This window comes from Cupressus sempervirens, chromosome 7, assembly GCF_028749045.1.
Source record: "Cupressus sempervirens isolate cs-2001-9-10 chromosome 7, ASM2874904v1, whole genome shotgun sequence".
NCBI lineage: Eukaryota > Viridiplantae > Streptophyta > Pinopsida > Cupressales > Cupressaceae > Cupressus > Cupressus sempervirens.
Genome location: NC_143124.1, coordinates 613,617,424 through 613,636,319, shown reverse-complemented (window position 1 = coordinate 613,636,319; position 18,896 = coordinate 613,617,424). Strand labels below are relative to the sequence as shown.

The 18,896-nt window shown below is 35.9% G+C and overlaps 1 protein-coding gene across 2 annotated transcripts in view; it reads right to left on the bottom strand.

Moving 5' to 3' along the window:
- The window catches only part of LOC149548211 (protein SPA1-RELATED 4-like), a 185,719-nt gene that overhangs the window by 139,233 nt on the left and 27,590 nt on the right, over nucleotides 1-18,896 (bottom strand). The window contains exon 2 of one of the 2 annotated variants that reach the window (XM_089792255.1): nucleotides 7,645-7,701. The exons of the other annotated variant lie outside the window; for it this stretch is intronic. The gene's annotated coding sequence lies outside the window, so the exon portion shown is untranslated. The remainder of the gene's footprint in view (nucleotides 1-7,644; nucleotides 7,702-18,896) is intronic. 2 annotated transcript variants of the gene reach the window in all.

The window sequence follows — 18,896 nt, the reverse complement described above, 5'->3', positions numbered from 1 at the left end:
CTCAACATGTCCTTCCAAAACGGAGAGCGGACAACATTAAAAGACAACCCATTTGCATAGAGGCATCTTCCCACCTTAATGTCAGCAATATCCCGAGCCTTGTTTTGAAAAGAAGTTTCTATTGGCCCCTTTCTTTTGTGTACAATGGGGACAGATTCAGTGTCAGTGTCCATTGTAGTATTGAAGAAGGGATGGTCTTGTACAATAACATCTGAGGGGGGCTGCATTCCCTTAGCTTTTTTACTTTTATTGCTACTACTACCGAGTTCTATTGCCCTGTGTCCTTCTCTCTCTTCTGCTGCCTCATGCTCTTCAATATATTTTAACACGGTGTGATTTGGTATAGGGACACCATTTTTGCCAGGGCATTTCTTGACTCCTCTTCCAGTATAACCATATAGATGGCCTACCACACGATAATAAGAACTATTTCTTTCTACATCACATCCTCGACATCTCCAACGGAATGCACCACCTCCTGGAATGGGTTTTATAATGTCTACATACTTCCATAGAGGAGAATCAGAGTTGGTTTCCATTCTTTGTTCGGTGTTGCCTATTGATGAAGAGGTAGATGACATTACTTTCGAACCTTTCCCTATGGCAATAAATTACTAATTAGATATATGTTCATAATCTATATGCAAGAAAATGACGAATTTTGAAATAATGGAAAAGATTCAAGAACTTAGAACATATGAAGATTGAAAGAGAAATGAAAAAAAAATGGAAAAACTAGAACAAAACAATAGTAAATGGAATAAGATCTTACCTCTTGGTCCTTTTCTAGCCATTGCAAGTTTGCAAATGTGTATAAATGATGCACAAACACTTCAAGAACACCAACAAGTCAATCTTCAAACTCCTCCTTGCACAATCGGATGCTTGCTCAAAAACTTATGTGCTCTCCTTCAAGGCAAAACAACCTATTTGGAAACAACAAATGACTATGAGAGAGCAAAAAACCAATTCATAACACCTTTTTAGAGTACGTGGACCCCAAAAATTATTTTAAAATGCAAATAAATAACTTTAATTTCGCATCCGTGGGCGGGTTCTTGGCTGGGTTCGAACCTGGTTCGATTTTCCCAGACTGGTCCGCCCGAGTTCGAACCAAAATTCGAAAATCGAACCCTGGGCGAACCGTGGTCGAACCGGACCCGAATCTCGAACCGGTTCGAACCAGTTCGAGGTTCGGAGGGGGGGGAGGGGTACCCGTGTAACTTAGGCCATTTTTGAAGATTTGGCCCCATGTCAATTTTGGGGTCAAAATAGTAACAAATAACATTATTTTACTCAGGTTGGCAGGCTACGGTTAAAACATAAATAAGAAATGCTATTTATGTACTGTTAAGCGCGCAAATGATGGAGTGGTGGTTGGAATTTTGTTTGGCCGGCCGGTCGAGGGTTCAAACCCCATCGGCAGCCTCCCTTTTACCAACTTTGGCGCCAATGCATATTTAAAAATGAACTCCCGCCCATATATATCAAAAGCTATGCTTGGTCTAACAATTAAAGTTTCAAATTTGGAGGTAATTGGTCATGAGTTCAAATCCAACCATGAGCTATCTTTTTTGAAAACAAACCTTCCTTCTAGATGCCACGTGTCAGATGTTGATAGCTTGAAGCTGCCCTGTCACTTTGCTGACATCATGATGACATCACCAATATTCATCTCTTACCCCGAACTTCAAAATGTCATAACTTCCACGTACAGACTCCTTTTTTGATGAAACAAACATCGTCGAAAAGCTCTCGACGAGCTCTTTGATTTGAAATCCATTGTTGACCACTTTGGAGATGATTACTTTTTCACCTTTTGACGACTTCTGTACCTAGTTTGACCAAACTTTGACTTGCTATAACTTTTGCATACGAACTCCGTTTCCACCCGTTCGAATTGTGTTGGGTTCAAAATTTTGAGAACTTTAACTTGATGCTGATTATTGGAGTTTTGGAGATACTTCAATTTTGACGAAAATATCCCCCAGATCACTTCATAAAACATTTGTTAAAGAAGGAACACCTACAAGCAATAAGGTATGGGTAGAGAAGACTAAAGACACATCAATAAACAAGATGAAATCGGTAGTCGTAGCTGAAAACCCTTTGTCAATTTGAGAAATCAATTTATTAGGGGAACAAGGGATAATGCACTTGAAAATTAATCAAACCCTTGAATGGTATAAAGTTTTGCGCACTTGGGAGAAGCATGGAAATGATATTAGAAAGCCATATCTAAGAGCACATAAAGAAATATGATTGTATGTGAGCATGAGAAAGAAATTTAGCCTACTAGATATAGTATCAGCTTTTTGAGTTATGCGTAAATGAACAATTAATGCGGATGAGATTTTGTAAGGATTTAAGTGTTGAGATCAATTAATTTGCACACCATTTAATTGTTTGGAGATAGCAAGAAGTTTGAAAGAAGTAAAAGCGATCTGAAGCATTTGGGAAGCAATTTGATCAAGTTTTCATCAAAGCCCTAAATTTGCGATAGCTGAGGTATTTTTCGATTTCAAGGTTAATTTGTGAAGTAAATTTACAGCAGAATATTGTAGAAATAGATCCTTCATTAATTCATAACATCGTGGAGAAACCTAGGCATAAATTCAAAAGAAACCCTATTGCACCTTTGGAAGATGACCCTGTCGGGGCATTTTCGCAAATACTAGACGGAGTTTTAATTTTGGAAGATTATAGAGCATACATTCACTGCAAATTTGAGACCCTAGGAGACACAAATATTATGAGGGAATTTGACAATGTGTATAAACAAGATATGACATTCAAGGAAGGTTTTGAGCAACTAGGGAAACTTAAGGTTGCATAGTACATTTTTTACCACGAATGTAATTGTTAGTGAAAAAAGGATTTGAACTTGTAATAGCACTTGTGGAATTTTTATGTGTTTTCCAAGTTACTATATGAATGAATATATATGTGAAATAGAGAGGCATGTCTCTTGAAGAGACATGTCTCTTTAACATATTAACTTACATTAGTCATTGTTATAACACACGTAATATACCCTCAATATATTATAATTGTTATAAAACTATATATATATATATATCACTCTTAATATAAGTTAATTATTCAATATATAATATTTGTCATATATTATATATCTCATATATAGAATATAATTTATCCGACAGAATTATAACATTAACACTCCCTCTTAATAAAGAAGGATAAAACAAATAGATATTACACCATAGGTAATATTTCAAAAATAATACATATAAGAAATCTTTGATCAGAAGATTTCTAGAATATGATATCATGTAAGTATTGGCCTATCAAAATACCAACATATGATATTCACCAATTACTATTTGATATCATATTTGGTAACATGAGCATTGGCCTATCAGAATATCAATCAAATGACATTCAGCAAATACTCTGAGTAATGGCCTTTCAGAACATCAACTAAATGATATCCACCAAGTACTCAATGTGGTAATGATCTATCAGAATATCAAGGCAAGATATACACCAAGTACCGAAAATATATCTATACAAGCAACTTGTAGATAATCAAATTAATGATATCAACCACCTAGTTGTTGATTTATAAGATAAAGCCTTTACATGAAACAATTTCACAAAAATGAATCATGCTACAAGTTATTGTAAGGATGTCACTTTACAACAACTTCTCCTAATACAAGTGATAATCATTTAGAAGTCGTCACTTCTTCATGATGTACACAGGAGACAGGCTCATACATGTATGACATAAAAAAGTTTGCATGAAGTCTCCACGAATACTGTCATGTGGTGTTGTCACAACATTCACCATTAAACATATCAGAGAATAAGGTTTCTCCCTCTTAGTTTGATATCAACTTTTTTGACCTCTTAGCACAAGGTTCTCTCTAATGAAGCATCAGACTTCCTCTGAATCTGTTATCATCCTTCTAACCTGTTGGTAGCAAGTCATGTCATGCTTCCTTAGTTCAATGGTTATCTTGATAGCATAAGGCCTTCTAGCCTACATACATGAGACTTTATCCCATGAATCATAGTCCTTTAGCTGTTATAATTTCTGACTAGGGTAGAATCCATCAATCAAGGTCTACTCCTTCTGAACCAAGATCATGAAAAGTTTGATTTAAACATTTATTATTTTCTACTCCCTCTCCAAGGTCAGACTCCCTCTCATAATTTTAATAAAGGATATTTGCTTTAAGAAACTCACATTATCCAACCTAATCATCAGATGATTTGTGAATCCTAAATCACAGCTTCTTTGAAGTTACTATCATAAGATTGAGTTTGCACAATATTTGGTAGCATGCCTAATGTACCAATCTTCTTTTCTCGAGGATAATAAATACTAATCTGCAATAATAATATAAGTTGCTCCAATGAAGGTCCATATGCATCATTCAGAAAATGCCTCCATGTAAGAATTAAACAATTTGAGTACGTCTTTTCTACTCCCATATAAGAATGTTTCAAATGGGAATAGAACATTGGTTATCAATCCCCCTTACAATGTTGGATTCCCACTCTTATATTATTGAACATATAAGTACATCAACAACATTGCATATTATATGGTTGGATTCACCAAAGTTTGACTGAATCATACCTACTCCCTCTCAATCAAGGTTTTCTCTAATGAAATATCAGTCTTCCTCTAAATCTCACATCAATCATCATTGTCCTGCAAGAACATACTAGAAGAAAAGATCTTGTAGTGCATATTGATATACAAATAAGAATGTTAGTAATTTAACTCATTCCCTAAAATAATACTTGGTGAAGTAAGAGGTTAGAACATTTCATATTCTTATGTAGCCATTTATATGTAGACTCTCTTGAACTCTCACTCTAGCACTACTAGCCACTTATATGAGAGTTATTCATCTCTTGCATTGGCACGATAGTTTTATTACTCATATAGACATTTATACAATGATACTCTCAATCCCTATACTAGTACTCAACCATTCATATAAGGATGAGAGTAGTTCCTACACTGGAACTGTAGAGTTTTAGTTATCCAATTAGATCTATTAGAAACACGTTACTATCATGCAATACCTTGATTAATACTCAACAAATAATAATGTTGATTCATTAAGTCTCATTATTGAATATCACCCTTGAATATTATAACTAAACACTATCCTTTGTATATATTCCCATATTTAGTTAATACCTCTAATATACCCATTTAATAGATAATGAATAAAAAAAATATTACAAATATAAAAAGGAAGCTTCAACTGTAAATTTACCTTTTAATGGACTCGGTACCCGAAACCCTTAATTAATACTTGGTGTATGTTAGCACTTAAATTGGTATGTTCTTTTCAAAGTCTTTCCCACACTCGGTGATTGATGGTCTTTGCATGCAGGTAGATGAGATCTCCTACTACTTTCCCTTGGATTGTTCAGTATGTTTGCTTATTTCAAATGAATGTCTATGGTTGTCTTCTGTTTGAATTGTTCAACATCCAAGCCAAGTGGAGGCCTATCAACCCGCAAGACTGAGTGTCTTTTGACCCACATTATGTATTCCCATGGTCTATTTCCTAATTGCATGGCGGATATTTGGTTTCGCTGCTAAGACTTCATTCCAATCTATCCTCCAAAAATTCCCTTTGGAACTATTGCCGAGTTATTCTTGATGACATCCCTTTCAATCGCCTTGCTGGAGTATTGTGATCCAATCGAAGTAAATGTATGTATGTTATTTTCTTTCTCTTTCCTATCCAATGGTCACCTCCCCTTGTACCATCCACAGACTTATCCACAAGGAAGCTTTTCATACCTTAACAGCAGGGTTTTTATGTTCGTTGTAAAATTTTAATCCGCCTCTTACACAATACACAAAGACCTATTTGTAGCTTGCCCTAGACCTTATAATCTTTCTTGCACAGGGGAGAAGTCGATACATAATGCCTGGAACCAAGACCCACTTTGATTGAGTGGTAATTTTCACATTGTCATTGTAATAAACGTTTCTGGACGTAAAAATCAAGTCTTCTGCAACACTTTTCATGAGAATCGGGCCTTTGATACTTGAAGATACTTCGACATTGATATCAAAAATAGTCAATATGTGATCGATCATTGCCCATCCTATGACATTATTTGTATCCTATACATGATAGCAAATGTCAGCAATACATTTCTTATCACCAATCAATAATCGTAATTATTTATTTCATGATTTAGATGACAGTCAATGAAGGTAAGGAGGTTGATCTAGCGGATGCTCTAGTCTTACGTCATAAGCATAATCATTGATTATTGTAGTCTATGACACTACATTCCTTACAGGCAAGAAGGGTACCTACTCTAATACCATGTTAGTGAAAAAAGGATTTGAACTTGTAATAGCACTTGTGGAATTTTTATGTGTTTTCCAAGTTACTATATGAATGAATATATATGTGAAATAGAGAGGCATGTCTCTTTAACATATTAACTTACATTAGTCATAGTTATAACACAAGTAATATACCCTCAATATATTATAATTGTTATAAAACTATATATATATATATATATATATAAGTTAATTATTCCATATATAATATTTGTCATATATTATATATAGAATATATAGAATATAATTTATCCGACAGAATTATAACATTAACAGTAATAATGAGGAATGGATAAGGATTATTCTAGGCCGTGTACATCATAAAAAAAAATTGATTGGAGATCAACCCATTGAAATTACTAGTGACCTAATCCATGAAGTGACAGGACTAGGCAACAAAGGAATAATTCTCATTAATGAAAAGAATGAGAAAAAGACTCTACAACAAAACAGCGAAACAAAATGGAATGGAAGAGGAATGATGTTAAGCAAGGTTAAACAAACTAATGTAAGGTTTATCAGCAAAATTTTGGCCAATAAGATGAATCCAATTCTAGGGATGATGAAGTGTCAGCAAGATTCATTAATGCAGCCTATAAGATGTGTGTGGACAGAAAGCAAGTCAATCTTTGTGAGATTTTTAGACAGCAACTGTTTGATAACCTAGAAAGGATAAAGAAGAATAAGTATGCTACTTTCAGATTTGAATCACTACTCACTTATCTATTCTTTCATATTCTGAAGAGATTTCCCAACATGCCTCAATCTAAATGAAAATCTGTGAAATGTACTCTGGGGTTAGTGAGCAATTGTTACAGAAAAACTTCAGAGGTATACATGACCAGCAGTATATCAAGCATGATAAGAACATTTCAATCAGAGATGAAGAAAAGGATAAGAATTCCACAATCTACTGTGAACAAATACGAGGATGATATCTGTTTCATGATTGAAACTAATAAAACATGGATGAACACAGTGGAACCAAGAGTTATGTTTGTTGAGCCATCAGGTTATGATTGATGGGTATGCAAAAGAGATACTGAAATCTGATATTAATGAAATAGTGATAGATGAGGCAAAACAGAAGAAAGATTAGCAGATGCACAACAATTACAAATTTCTAAGGCAGCTAAGAAGAAAGTAGACAATGTGATAGAAAATGCTTCAGGATACACAAATGTATAAGGAAGAATTTGTTAAAGCTAAACAAGTAGTTTCTGAGATGAAGGCAAATGGACAAAGCAACATTCTATTACTGCAACCATTGTCTATAGAACCCTCACCTAGCACTCCATCAGTAACGACCACACCTGCAGCACCCTTAGCCTCAGCAGACCAGCCTGCAGCAGAAGAAGTCAAGATCATTAATATTCAACATGTACCTTCTACAAGGAAATCTACAAGGACTTCACCATCAGTAGATGCATCACCAAAGATCACAGTTAGTCAAGAGAAAGACGAACAAACTCCTTAAAGCTCAAAGAGGATCAAGGAAATGGCAAGTGGACCTGGACCTAGGAAGAAGCCAAAGGTATTGGCTACATATGTTGGAAAGAAGACCAAAGCTCAGGAAAAGGAAGAGGTACCAGCTAAAAGGATGAGAGGACAGATCTCTCCTCCTGCACAACAATCAAAGAATGATCAACCAAAGCAAGGAAGTGGTGGCAAGAAAAGAAAATGGAAGCTAGAGATAAGAAAGATGATTGAGATGATTATGAATTAGGGTAACTTAATCAAGTTGAAACAATTCTATGATAATTATAATGTCAATCAAAAGAATAACTTGGATATATCTGTCATTAAGTATATGATCAAATTCAAGAATCCACTAATTAATCTTAATTGGAAGCCTGACAGAAGAAATGTATGAGAGACTGAACAAATCAGGATTAAGGGCAGTGGAGGAAGAAAAGAAATTAAGAGAAGTATGTATTCATAAATGTTGTATAATAAACAATGATGAGCAAATGGAGGAAATCAAACAAAAGCTAAATCCCCTACTGAGAGACGAGATGAGAGCCAAAATGATTATGGGTGGACGGTATAAAGAAGTAAGAGAAGAAACAGAAAAGGCAATATACCAAATACTGAGTAAGTCTGATGTTATGCAACCACCACTACCTCCAGCAGCAGCAAAAGAAGAAGTAAAACCTGCCATTATTGTTATGGACACTGAGGTTAATGATACTCCTGATATACCAGATGAACAAGATGACAACATGGTCATAAAGGAGAAGAATAACAATTGACACCAGTGAGGACCCCTTTGCAAGTACATCAGAAAATCCATTTGAAAATCAGCAAGATTTCAATGTTGGCAATTTGGTCATTGACAACATTGTAGACTATTCTAGTTCTGAAGATGAAAAAGATGAAAAGGAAAAATATATTTAAACTGAGAAAAGAATTATGTACAATGATCTGTCAAATCAAGGACTATTTCTCACTTGGCCACAGCAAAGTTTGACAGTATCAACATCGGTTATTGAGAGCGCACACACTAGTTCTACATCACAAGGACAAGAGAAAGGACAAGAAAAGAAAGAAGAAAAGGCTGAAGATACACCAAAGAACATGAAGCAATCATCACATCAGCAACAAGAAGAAAAAAGAATAGAAAGAATCAGGGGAGAAACTCAAATGCAATTGGTAACACCTGTCAAAGTGGTTGCTCAGCCTAGTTCTACCACCTCTCCATCACCATTTGAGCTCAAACTGAATAGAATGAAGGTGGAAGAAGACATAGATGTTGAGAAACTATGTCAAATTGGTGTATATTCCATTAGCAATATTGCAGAAAAGACAAATAAATTAAGCAAGAATGCACGAGGCACCTTAGAAAAGATAACTGCTAGACTCCAAAGCACCATACCTGTACACATTACTGAACAAGATGTGGAGAAAAGAGAAGAGAAGGTAACAGAAGCTTTTGATAACCAATTTTCTACTCTTGAGGATGCAACATCTCTTAAAGCACAAACAATACATAATGCAAATTTGTTTAGTTCAATCCATCGAAATATCAAAAATGATCTAACTGCCTTAGACATTTTGCATATAGGAATTACGAAGCAATATATCTGAAGGAAAGGATTTGTAAGGAAAACGTGCTTTGGCACATAAATTCACTCAAGACATCTCCAAAGAAATAAGAACAGGCAAAATGAATTGGAGAAGATGGTGAATGAGTTGAAGAATCCTAAGGATAAAATAATAGAAATTGAGCAAACGACAAGCACAACCTATGATGAGTTAAGAACGTTTGAACTGAATAGAGATAGAACCTTGAAGAGATTCTCACTATTAAGAGAGCACCTGACTTTGAAGATTGACATTGTTCAAAGGAAGTTGGAACATATCTAAAGGCAAAAGAATCATAAGCAAAATTTGCCTTTTCTGACATCAATGCAGCAAAAGGTGCAGCTTATGGGTTATGTGCCTTAACCACTGTGGCAGTAGTCAAAGACTTTTGGTATAAAGAGCTTAGCAGCCTAAAGAATCATTTTGATGATTACATGCAATTTATTAGTACCCATCCACCATAATGGAATCAACAAGGTAGAACCACAATTTTGACATGTATATAGCTTTCGACTCACCTTTGTCATCGATGTAAAAGGGGGAGAAAGTGTTTGTATGAAAAAAATTGTAAAAAGATAGCATGGATAGTATATATGTAAAGGGAGATATTAGTTAGAAGTACAATCTCAAGGGCAGCATATAGATTTTTGAAATTTTGATGGCCATGTGAAATACTTCACCAATTTTGGACACTTCGCCAATTTTCCCATATGTTGTCATCAATGCCAAAGGGGGAGATTGTTGGCAATTTAACTATGGTAGTATGTTAGGGTTGTCATTTATGGCAACATATAGCTTATTTTGAGAAGGCAAAATTAAAGGATAAGTTTCAAAAATAGTTATTCAGAAAATTGTCAAAGTACAAATCAGCAAGCAAATACACAGTGGGCATTATTTTGCTCAGCGTAGATCACTGGAAGCACATGGGATTGTGCACACTTACAAGAAGGAAGAATATAGTGCATATGACATGTGGGTAAAAATGCTAAAGGTTTGGCAATGTACGGACGAAGTTATTATAAGTTTACATATTACAGTTTTAACAGGACAAAACAGAGTTGAAGGTAGAATAAAGGCATTTTGGTTAAGGAATTGTTGGGTTCACGAAAACAATTAATTGACAATGTTGGGACGACATCCTAGATGATAACACACGTGGAAGAAGATAATTCAAAAGATCTAGCAAAGTATCAAGCAGCAAAGTCAACAGGATAAAAGATTTTGGTATAAAGGAAGAACATTTTGTTTAGCAAAGTGTGGCATGGTATTGTAATAATATAATGTTTGAATGCACACTTTCTATGATTAGTATTGATGCGAGTTTGATGCAAGTACAAAGTAGTACGGTTGCATGATCAGTTTTGAAGAAGGCACCAAAAGGACAGATCAGATATTGAAGATATCACCATTGTGTAAAAAGTTTTTGTATCCATCTCTATTGATAGCATTGTAAAGATATTATTGATTATTGCTTGTTTGAGCAGTGGGCTCTTCTTGCATACTTTTCTATTGTAATACCAACTCCTAACAAGGTTGAGGCTTCTAATAAGGCCTAGTCCTCTAACGAAGACAAATACCCTATACGGATGTAATAGACTCCTAACAGGGTTAATATCTTTCACAAGATGCTTTTGATTAGTGGATCATTTTGTGGGTACCATCCCCACCAAGGTTTTCCCTTGGCCAAGGTTTCCCTGGTTAACAAATAATGGTGTTATGAGTTGCATTGTGTTATGGTTATGTTTACTTTTCAGTTTGATCATATATGCAAGTTTACAGATTGTTAATAATATCCATAGTTGGGCTGCCACCCCTCTCACTATTCCCTATTTCTAACAAGCCCTCAGGGACTAATCTCGCCCCAGCTTGCCTTCTCTGTTGCCCCGAAACTTGGCAAAAAGTAAGCACCAGGCAAGGTGCAGTGGGATCGCTGGTATATCCCAAGGTTAAAAAACAGTTAAGTAATAATTTCTAAAGGTTTTTACTGGAATGAAGATTGTGATATTGCTATCAGTATTTAACTGTGATTTTGAGTCAAACTCATTGACCCATGTTTCATGAGACTATAAGAGAAAAGTTGGTCATTTCTCTAGAGAAAGTGGCTCACTGGAAAACGTGGTCTGTTCTAAGTATTCATGATACTAGAACAGATATCATTTCTGCTGTTTTAACAAGTTCTCACATGAGAAAACATTTGCATATTGATACGACAATTCTATATTATTGTCCATATTTGTGCACTGGTTGAAGAAAGAATCTTCAAGTTTGGTATCACGACAGTGGTGCCAGAGCACCAATCCTGCTAAAATGAATCACCCAAGTACACAATGCAGAAGATCAACAGCATAGAACCGCACAACAACTATTTGTTGAGCCTCAAAGTGTATGTAAACGCATAGAACCGATGGTGGAGAGTGTAAGGGAAATGTCCCAAGCAATTCAAGAGTTGCTTACAGTATGCAATCACATTTCTCATGTAGATTTAATCCCATATCTCCTCCATTCCGTTACCAAAATCTGCAAATGCGAGCCCATGATGCATCTCCTCCACCATGTGGGAACCCTCAGTAGGAAGACTGAGACTCCAACAATGATCCTATCAGGAGTCTCTGGAGAATATATATTGCCAATGAACGCATACTTTAATCCCTACAGGGCAATGAGAAATGATATCACTGGACAAGACCACACCAAGACAAGTCCACAACACTAGACACCAAAGATTGAAGTTCCAAATTTTGATGCTATACTACAAATTCTTCCAGAAGCATGGCTGCATGGATTAGAAGTGTATTATTTACGCAACGCATGTCTAATGTGGAAAAAAAACCAGTTTGTTTTGCTTCATCTTGAAATGGTTGGTGGCATCACCATGACTTGCACATGCAATATCATGGACATGATGAACTATTCACTTGACAAGAAACTACTTAGATTAGTTATTGTCTCCGGAAAAAGACTGCAAATGAGAATCTGTGTCATGGAGAGAGAATTTGTGGAAGAATGACTATAATACAAGGTCCAGCAGATTGTTCATGTGAATTCAAGTTATGTTGACAACATGAAAAGCTTCCCTGTAATATCCCCAATATATAAGGTGACATAAATTAAATTATTTTTATTAAGTTGTCAAATATATAGGAAATATTTTTAATGATGACATAATATTGATTGATTAAATTAAATAATAAAACATTGTTTAATGTCACAAAAACTATATTATCCATAATGGCTAAGCTGGGGAATAAATCAAAAATATTGGAAGCCAAAAACAATTTTATGTTGATTTTTTAAGGAATCCGATATATATTTTCTAGTGTTATATTTTTCATGTCCACAGCATCACCATAAACATTAAAAGCTTAAGTTTTTGGTCAGGATTATTACCACCGAATATTGTTGACTTAGCTCTCTTAAGCCAGGCTGGGATTATTATTGCTGCCAATTGTTTCTCATTTGCCAGCAGAATATTGGAACAGTAGAGATTGACAGTATCGTGGCTAAGTTGGATTTCTTACCTATGCAACCAAATATTTTCCAATTCGTATTTGTTTTGCCATCACGACATAGTAGACAGCAGAGCTATTACTGTTATGACTACCTTGCAATAGCCTGTGCCATAATTCAAGAACCGGGCAGTTGGTGATTCCAGAAGCGATTTGAGAGTTATTAAGCTTCCAATGATTTACAGATTCGGCCGAAGAAAGCATTTGTTACTCTATAAGGAAGTTTGCACCTTCAAATGCCAAGCTTTTCTATCTTTATTGCATCAAATAGTTATTAGAATATTTCATCATATTAAGTCTGTTATTTTTAGTATTACTTGGTTGTTCTATTAATGGTTATTTTTGTAGTTATTTTTAAACATCTTTTGATAGAAGACATAGTTGCTATTTTTAGCTTCAATTGAAAGCTTCAGTTAATGGTTTATAAACAGCCTTGTAAATTGTTATTTATACCTTGACTATTCATCAATTCAAGCATGCAATTCAGTTTTCACGGTATCAGAGAGGGTGCTTGTAATTCTTTAAAAAAATAGGAACTTTCCATGATCCTTCTTTTGTACAGATTGGACTCGCGTGTTTAAAGAGTCAGATTTTTTTTTTTTTTCTGAGGATTTGTCTGATTTAAAAGAGTTGAATCACGGGTTTGTGCAGTCGCGGAATTTTTTTCCAATCGTGCTTCTATTGCTTGCAGTTTTTTCCATAGCCAGTCCCTGGTATTTCTAGCCCGTCCCTGGTATTTCTGGCCCTCACAAAGCTTGCATGCAACTGTAATTTTTTCAAAGATGTTTTTTTGTAAAAATGCATCAATTTTCTGGCAGAGGGGTTTCTTTGTGACTTTCACATCATCCCTTCTCCTTGTGACCTTCATTTGTTTCACATTTTCTGTCTACCACAACACAAGTGCCATTTAGCAAAACAACTAAAGAGATCTGATAACTCTTAAAGGATCTTCATGAAATATCCAACAAGAGCCAAGCTTCCTTTCTGAAAAATATGTTGATTTCTATCATGATGGATGAGAAGATGTCTCTAAGGACACATCTTATGAGATCAAGAACATTTGTTACCAGATAGAAGCTATTGTCTGCAAGATGGACGAAGAAGATATGGTAGTGATCACGTTGAAATGCCTGCCCCAATCCTATGAAGATTTCATTGAGATGCTCAATACCACTTCTACTAGTGTTGATCTAAAGTTTTTTAATCTCTGCAACAAGCTTCTGGAGCACGATAGATGGAAGCAATTGTTTGGAAGTAGTGTTAAGTCATCCTCCACTGAACAGATAGCCTTCACAGCCAAAGACTTGGATAAAAGTAAAGGTAAACTTTAGTCCTTCCAGCAGAATGGGCAGGGTCAGCCTTAGGATTCTTCCAAGAAAAAAAGTGTACAGTGCAATTATTGTTACATGTTTGGTCATATGAAGAAAAATTGCAAGAAACAGATGTATAGATGGAAGCAATTGTTTGCAAGTAGTGCTAAATCATCCTCAACTGAACAAATGACCTTCACAGCCAAAGCCTCGGATAAAAATAAAGGTTAACCTCAGTCCTTCCAGCAGAATGGACAAGGTTGGCCTTAGAAGTTTTCCAAGAAGAAAAGTGTCCAATGCAACTATTCTTACATGTTTCACCAAATGAAGAAAGATAGCAAGAAACAGTTGGCATCTGAACAATCTAAATTGGGTGGATCTCAGCAGAAGGCCCATGTTGCTACACATTATGATCAGGAGTCTGCCTCATATATGTTCCTAGCCACACACCCATCCGATTATGGGAAACCATTTGCCTGGTACATTGACTACGGTGCCTCTCAGCATTTCACGCATCTTCAAGATTGGTTCAAAAAGTTTACACCTTTCACAAATTCAGTGACTTTCGGTGGAGGCAAGGAGTATGTTGTTGTGAGAAAGGGCAACATTCCGATTTCATCTTAAGGGAGAAATTTGATTTTTCTCGACGTACATTTTGTGCCAAGTGTGGAGCTCAATTTGATGTCAGTCAGTCAGATTATGTATCACAGTTAGTCAGACTATGTATCAGTCTCCATAGCTAGATGTCATCTTCAGTCCACATAAGTGAAAGATTGTTGACAGGGAGTTGCGCACTACAATTGTTTTTTTATTGAGGATCATGGTCTTTATAGACTTCTTGATACAGGTGATTCTTAGGAGCAGGCCATGGCAGCCAAAAGTACTTCCATCAGCAGTCTTTGGCATCAACAGTATGGGCACCTTAATGTTCACCATCTCTGTTAGTTAGTTTGAGAGGGTCTGGTTGTTGCATTGCTTGAGATTTAAACTCAAAATCATAGAGTTTGTGAGGCTTGTCAGGCTAGAATGTAGCATCAAACTTCATTTTCACATGGTGACGATTGGAGAGCATCAAGATCTTGCAGTTGGTTCATGAAGACATTGTGGGGCCATGAACACTCCATCAGTCATTGGGTGTAAATGTTTTATTTCTTTATAATTTCAGCTAAAGAATGTGGATGTCTTTTGTTCAAAAAGTTTCAAAAGTTTAAGGCCTTAGTGGAAAAAGAATCAGGCTATCAAATGATCACTCTTCAATCTGACAATGGGGTTGATTTTGTTCTTTTAATTTATCTGACTTCTGTGTGCATCACATGGCATTAAGCATTAACTTACCACACCTTACACCTCTTAGCTGAACAGTGTTGTTGAGTGTAAAAACTGTACAATCACTAAGATGGCTCAATCTATGTTGGACTGTAGAAATGTTCCAAAGAACTATTGACCAGAAGCAATCTCTACTATCGTTTATCTTCTAAACTGATCTCCCACACAGACCATTAAGAAGATGACCTCAGAGGAAGCTTGGTTTGGCTAGAAGCCCAAAATCAATCATCTCAAGGTTTTTGACTCTATAGCTTATGTTTAAATTCCAAATGCCGAATGCACCAAAATGGATTCCAAGGGTCAAAAATTGATGTTCACGAGCTACAGTGATAATCATAAGGCTTATCGATTGATTGATGTTGACACTATTCATCTCATATTTAATCAAGATGTGGTGTTTGATGAAGAACGAGGGACTTGTTGATGTCACTTTTGTACCACTACATAACATATAGGAATTGAATACTTGATATGGAATATCAAACACTCAACCCTCCCTTGAAAAGTAAATACTCATGAAGAACATGAGAAAAACTCCAAGGTTCCTTACACCTTTGGATACTAACTCAGTTATATTAATGTGATTTGTTGGTTAATCACGTAGGCGGGCTTATGTTGTTCTTTCAACGATGTCGAACTTTTGTCCTCATGGCAAAGGTGTCTTAAAACATTTTATAATCTTTGGTGTTGTGTAAATGAAGCTGTGGATAGCACTCACGCACCAAAAATTGCCCCGCCCCATTGCCAATCATTCCTAAGGCCTTAAGTCCAGGATTTTCATATAGTCTCGCAATCAGCTAGAAAATATAGGATCCCACGTAGAATTGTTTTTGGTTTTGCACTATCCTAAGTTGCAACTCTAAATTTTCACTTATTTATCTAGCCCAATCAAATTTTCTTTTTCCATTTTCAATTTCATCAATAAAATAGTACATCCAATTCTTGAATTGCATACCTTGAGCTATGCCCATGATCCAGCTGAGAAGCACAAGAAGGTTGCCATACTCTGATTTGAAATTTGACTTGGTGAGCTTTGACAACTTGGTAACTCCCTTCTTGCCTTCGTGTAACCAATTCTGCTTTAGATGAATGAAAATAGGCCTCTTGATTATCCTGAAAGAACTTGGCCGCCTGATCCATCATTACCACTATCATGCCTTTATGCTGGGCAATATTGAATACTTCTTCGACCACTTGTCCACTGATGTTATCCAACACTCCCTTCCCTTCATCAAAAATGATGAACTTGGTAACCGGGATGCACACTCCATTACCAATTTCGTACAAGGACAGAGCGAAAGTCATTGTGTGTACAATTCCGCTCTTATAGATCTTCTTCACCATGGGGGATTGTCCTTCCTTCAATCTATCCTTCAGTTGTACCATGTTCACCGTGCCGATATTGGTATCACTTACTTGATTTCACTTTCGAGAAGAAGGTGGTCTTAGGCATCATGTCTTCCTTGTCTTTTTTGGTATTCGTTCCCTTTGGGTTCTTGCTTGCACTAACATTCACCATCCTAAACACTTATTTTTGCCCCTTTGTTCTAAATGATATGGACTACACTTACCAATCTCCAAACTTCTTTTTATCGATGGAATCTAGGTTATTTTTGCCTCTCCAAATCCTATCTCTACACTTATCAATCTCCAAACTTCAATCCTACAGGTGGGACTACCACTTATTTCTGCCTCTTCGTTACCTTAGGATTAACTACACTTATATCTCCCAACTTCAATGCCAAGGTGGTCTAGCTTATTTTTGCCTCTCCAAGTGTCCTATTATGAAATCTACACTTGTATCTCCCAACTTCAGCCTATCAGTGGAATGAAGTGGTGGATGAATAGTGCAAGAAGAATATAAGGGAAACAAACCAAGCAAGAACAAGGAATAAAATCCGCCTTTAAAACCAATCTTCACCTATAAAGATAAATGAAAATCTTACCTTAAATCTGCCTTCTACCAATAATTAGGCCTCTTCAAATTCGGATCTGATCTCAGAAATTCCAGTCGTCCTTGCAAAATATGATGCCCTAGCAAATGAATTACTTGCAAAAATCTGCCCGTTTTATCAAATTTCGACCTCCTTGCCAAAATCGTCCAACTTGAAGGAAAATCAATGCCCTAGGGCAGAAAAGTCTGCTCCAAATCAGAATTTCCTCCGTATAAAATCACCCACACTTGCCAAAAATCAGATCTCAAATAGCCTTGCCTCTCCATTAAATAAAATTGCCATAACCTGCCCTAGGAGAAAAATCAGACAGCCAAAAAATTGTTGCCAAGAACAAATTCGCCCCTTTAGAAGAAAATCGCTCAACCAAGCAAAAGCAGGTGGGAATGAATGAGAAAATAAGAGAGGGGAAGCCCCTTCTTATAACCTCGTGTTGATCTCCAGAGTGGGTCAACTTGCCTGGAGGTGAACAAAATTCTTGTTAAACCCCCAAAGATGGCCCGGTTTTAAATGAAACATAAAAATAACTGAGCCCCATAGCGAAATTGGCCCACTTAATTGCAAGTTTGACCTAGAATTGCAAAATAGAAATAAGGTAAGCCTAGGAGATGTCAAAATTTTCATTTAACAACATTTTGGCAATTAAAATATCATTAAAATCGAATCTAGCAAGCCAAAATCAATTTTCAATTCCAAATTACCAATTTCCTTTAACATTTCTAAAATTTTCTAGGCAAAATTTCAACTAAATTAATGAGATCTTGCAATTTAATCCAATTTCAATTTTGCAATACAATTTCAATTTTTTAACAAAAATAAATCCTTTTCCTGGCAATCGAAATTCAAACTCTAAATACAATTTAACTATCAAAATTTCTTTTCATCAAAAAATTTTCAACATTTTCCAAAATGACTAAATCTAAAATTCATTTTGAAAAAGCTCAAGCTTATACAATTATATCAAATTTTTCGAAAAATCCATCTAAGTCCAGAATTTTCAAATTTGTCCTGCCAGATATTTTAACCATCGAAAAAATGTCGTTGAGTGAATTTTGTTTGGCCTAAGGACAAAATTACATGTTGCAAAAAATCATGTTTCGCACCAAGCGAAAACAAATCAAATCCCTCCTGGCCTAAAGGTGTCCAAGGTGTAAAATTACCAATTCGAAAACCTCTGGACAACTCCAAATTTTGCTAAGGCAACGGAAAAATTCCTAACACCTGCAAAAATTGCCAAGGCTTGCCCGAAAAAGGGGGGCCCCAAAAATTTTGAGGCAACGGTGTGAAAACCTCACAACAAGACTTTTCATGCTTCTTCTCATGTTTTGAGCCCTAAGGCTAAGGATTTTGGTGTTTGACT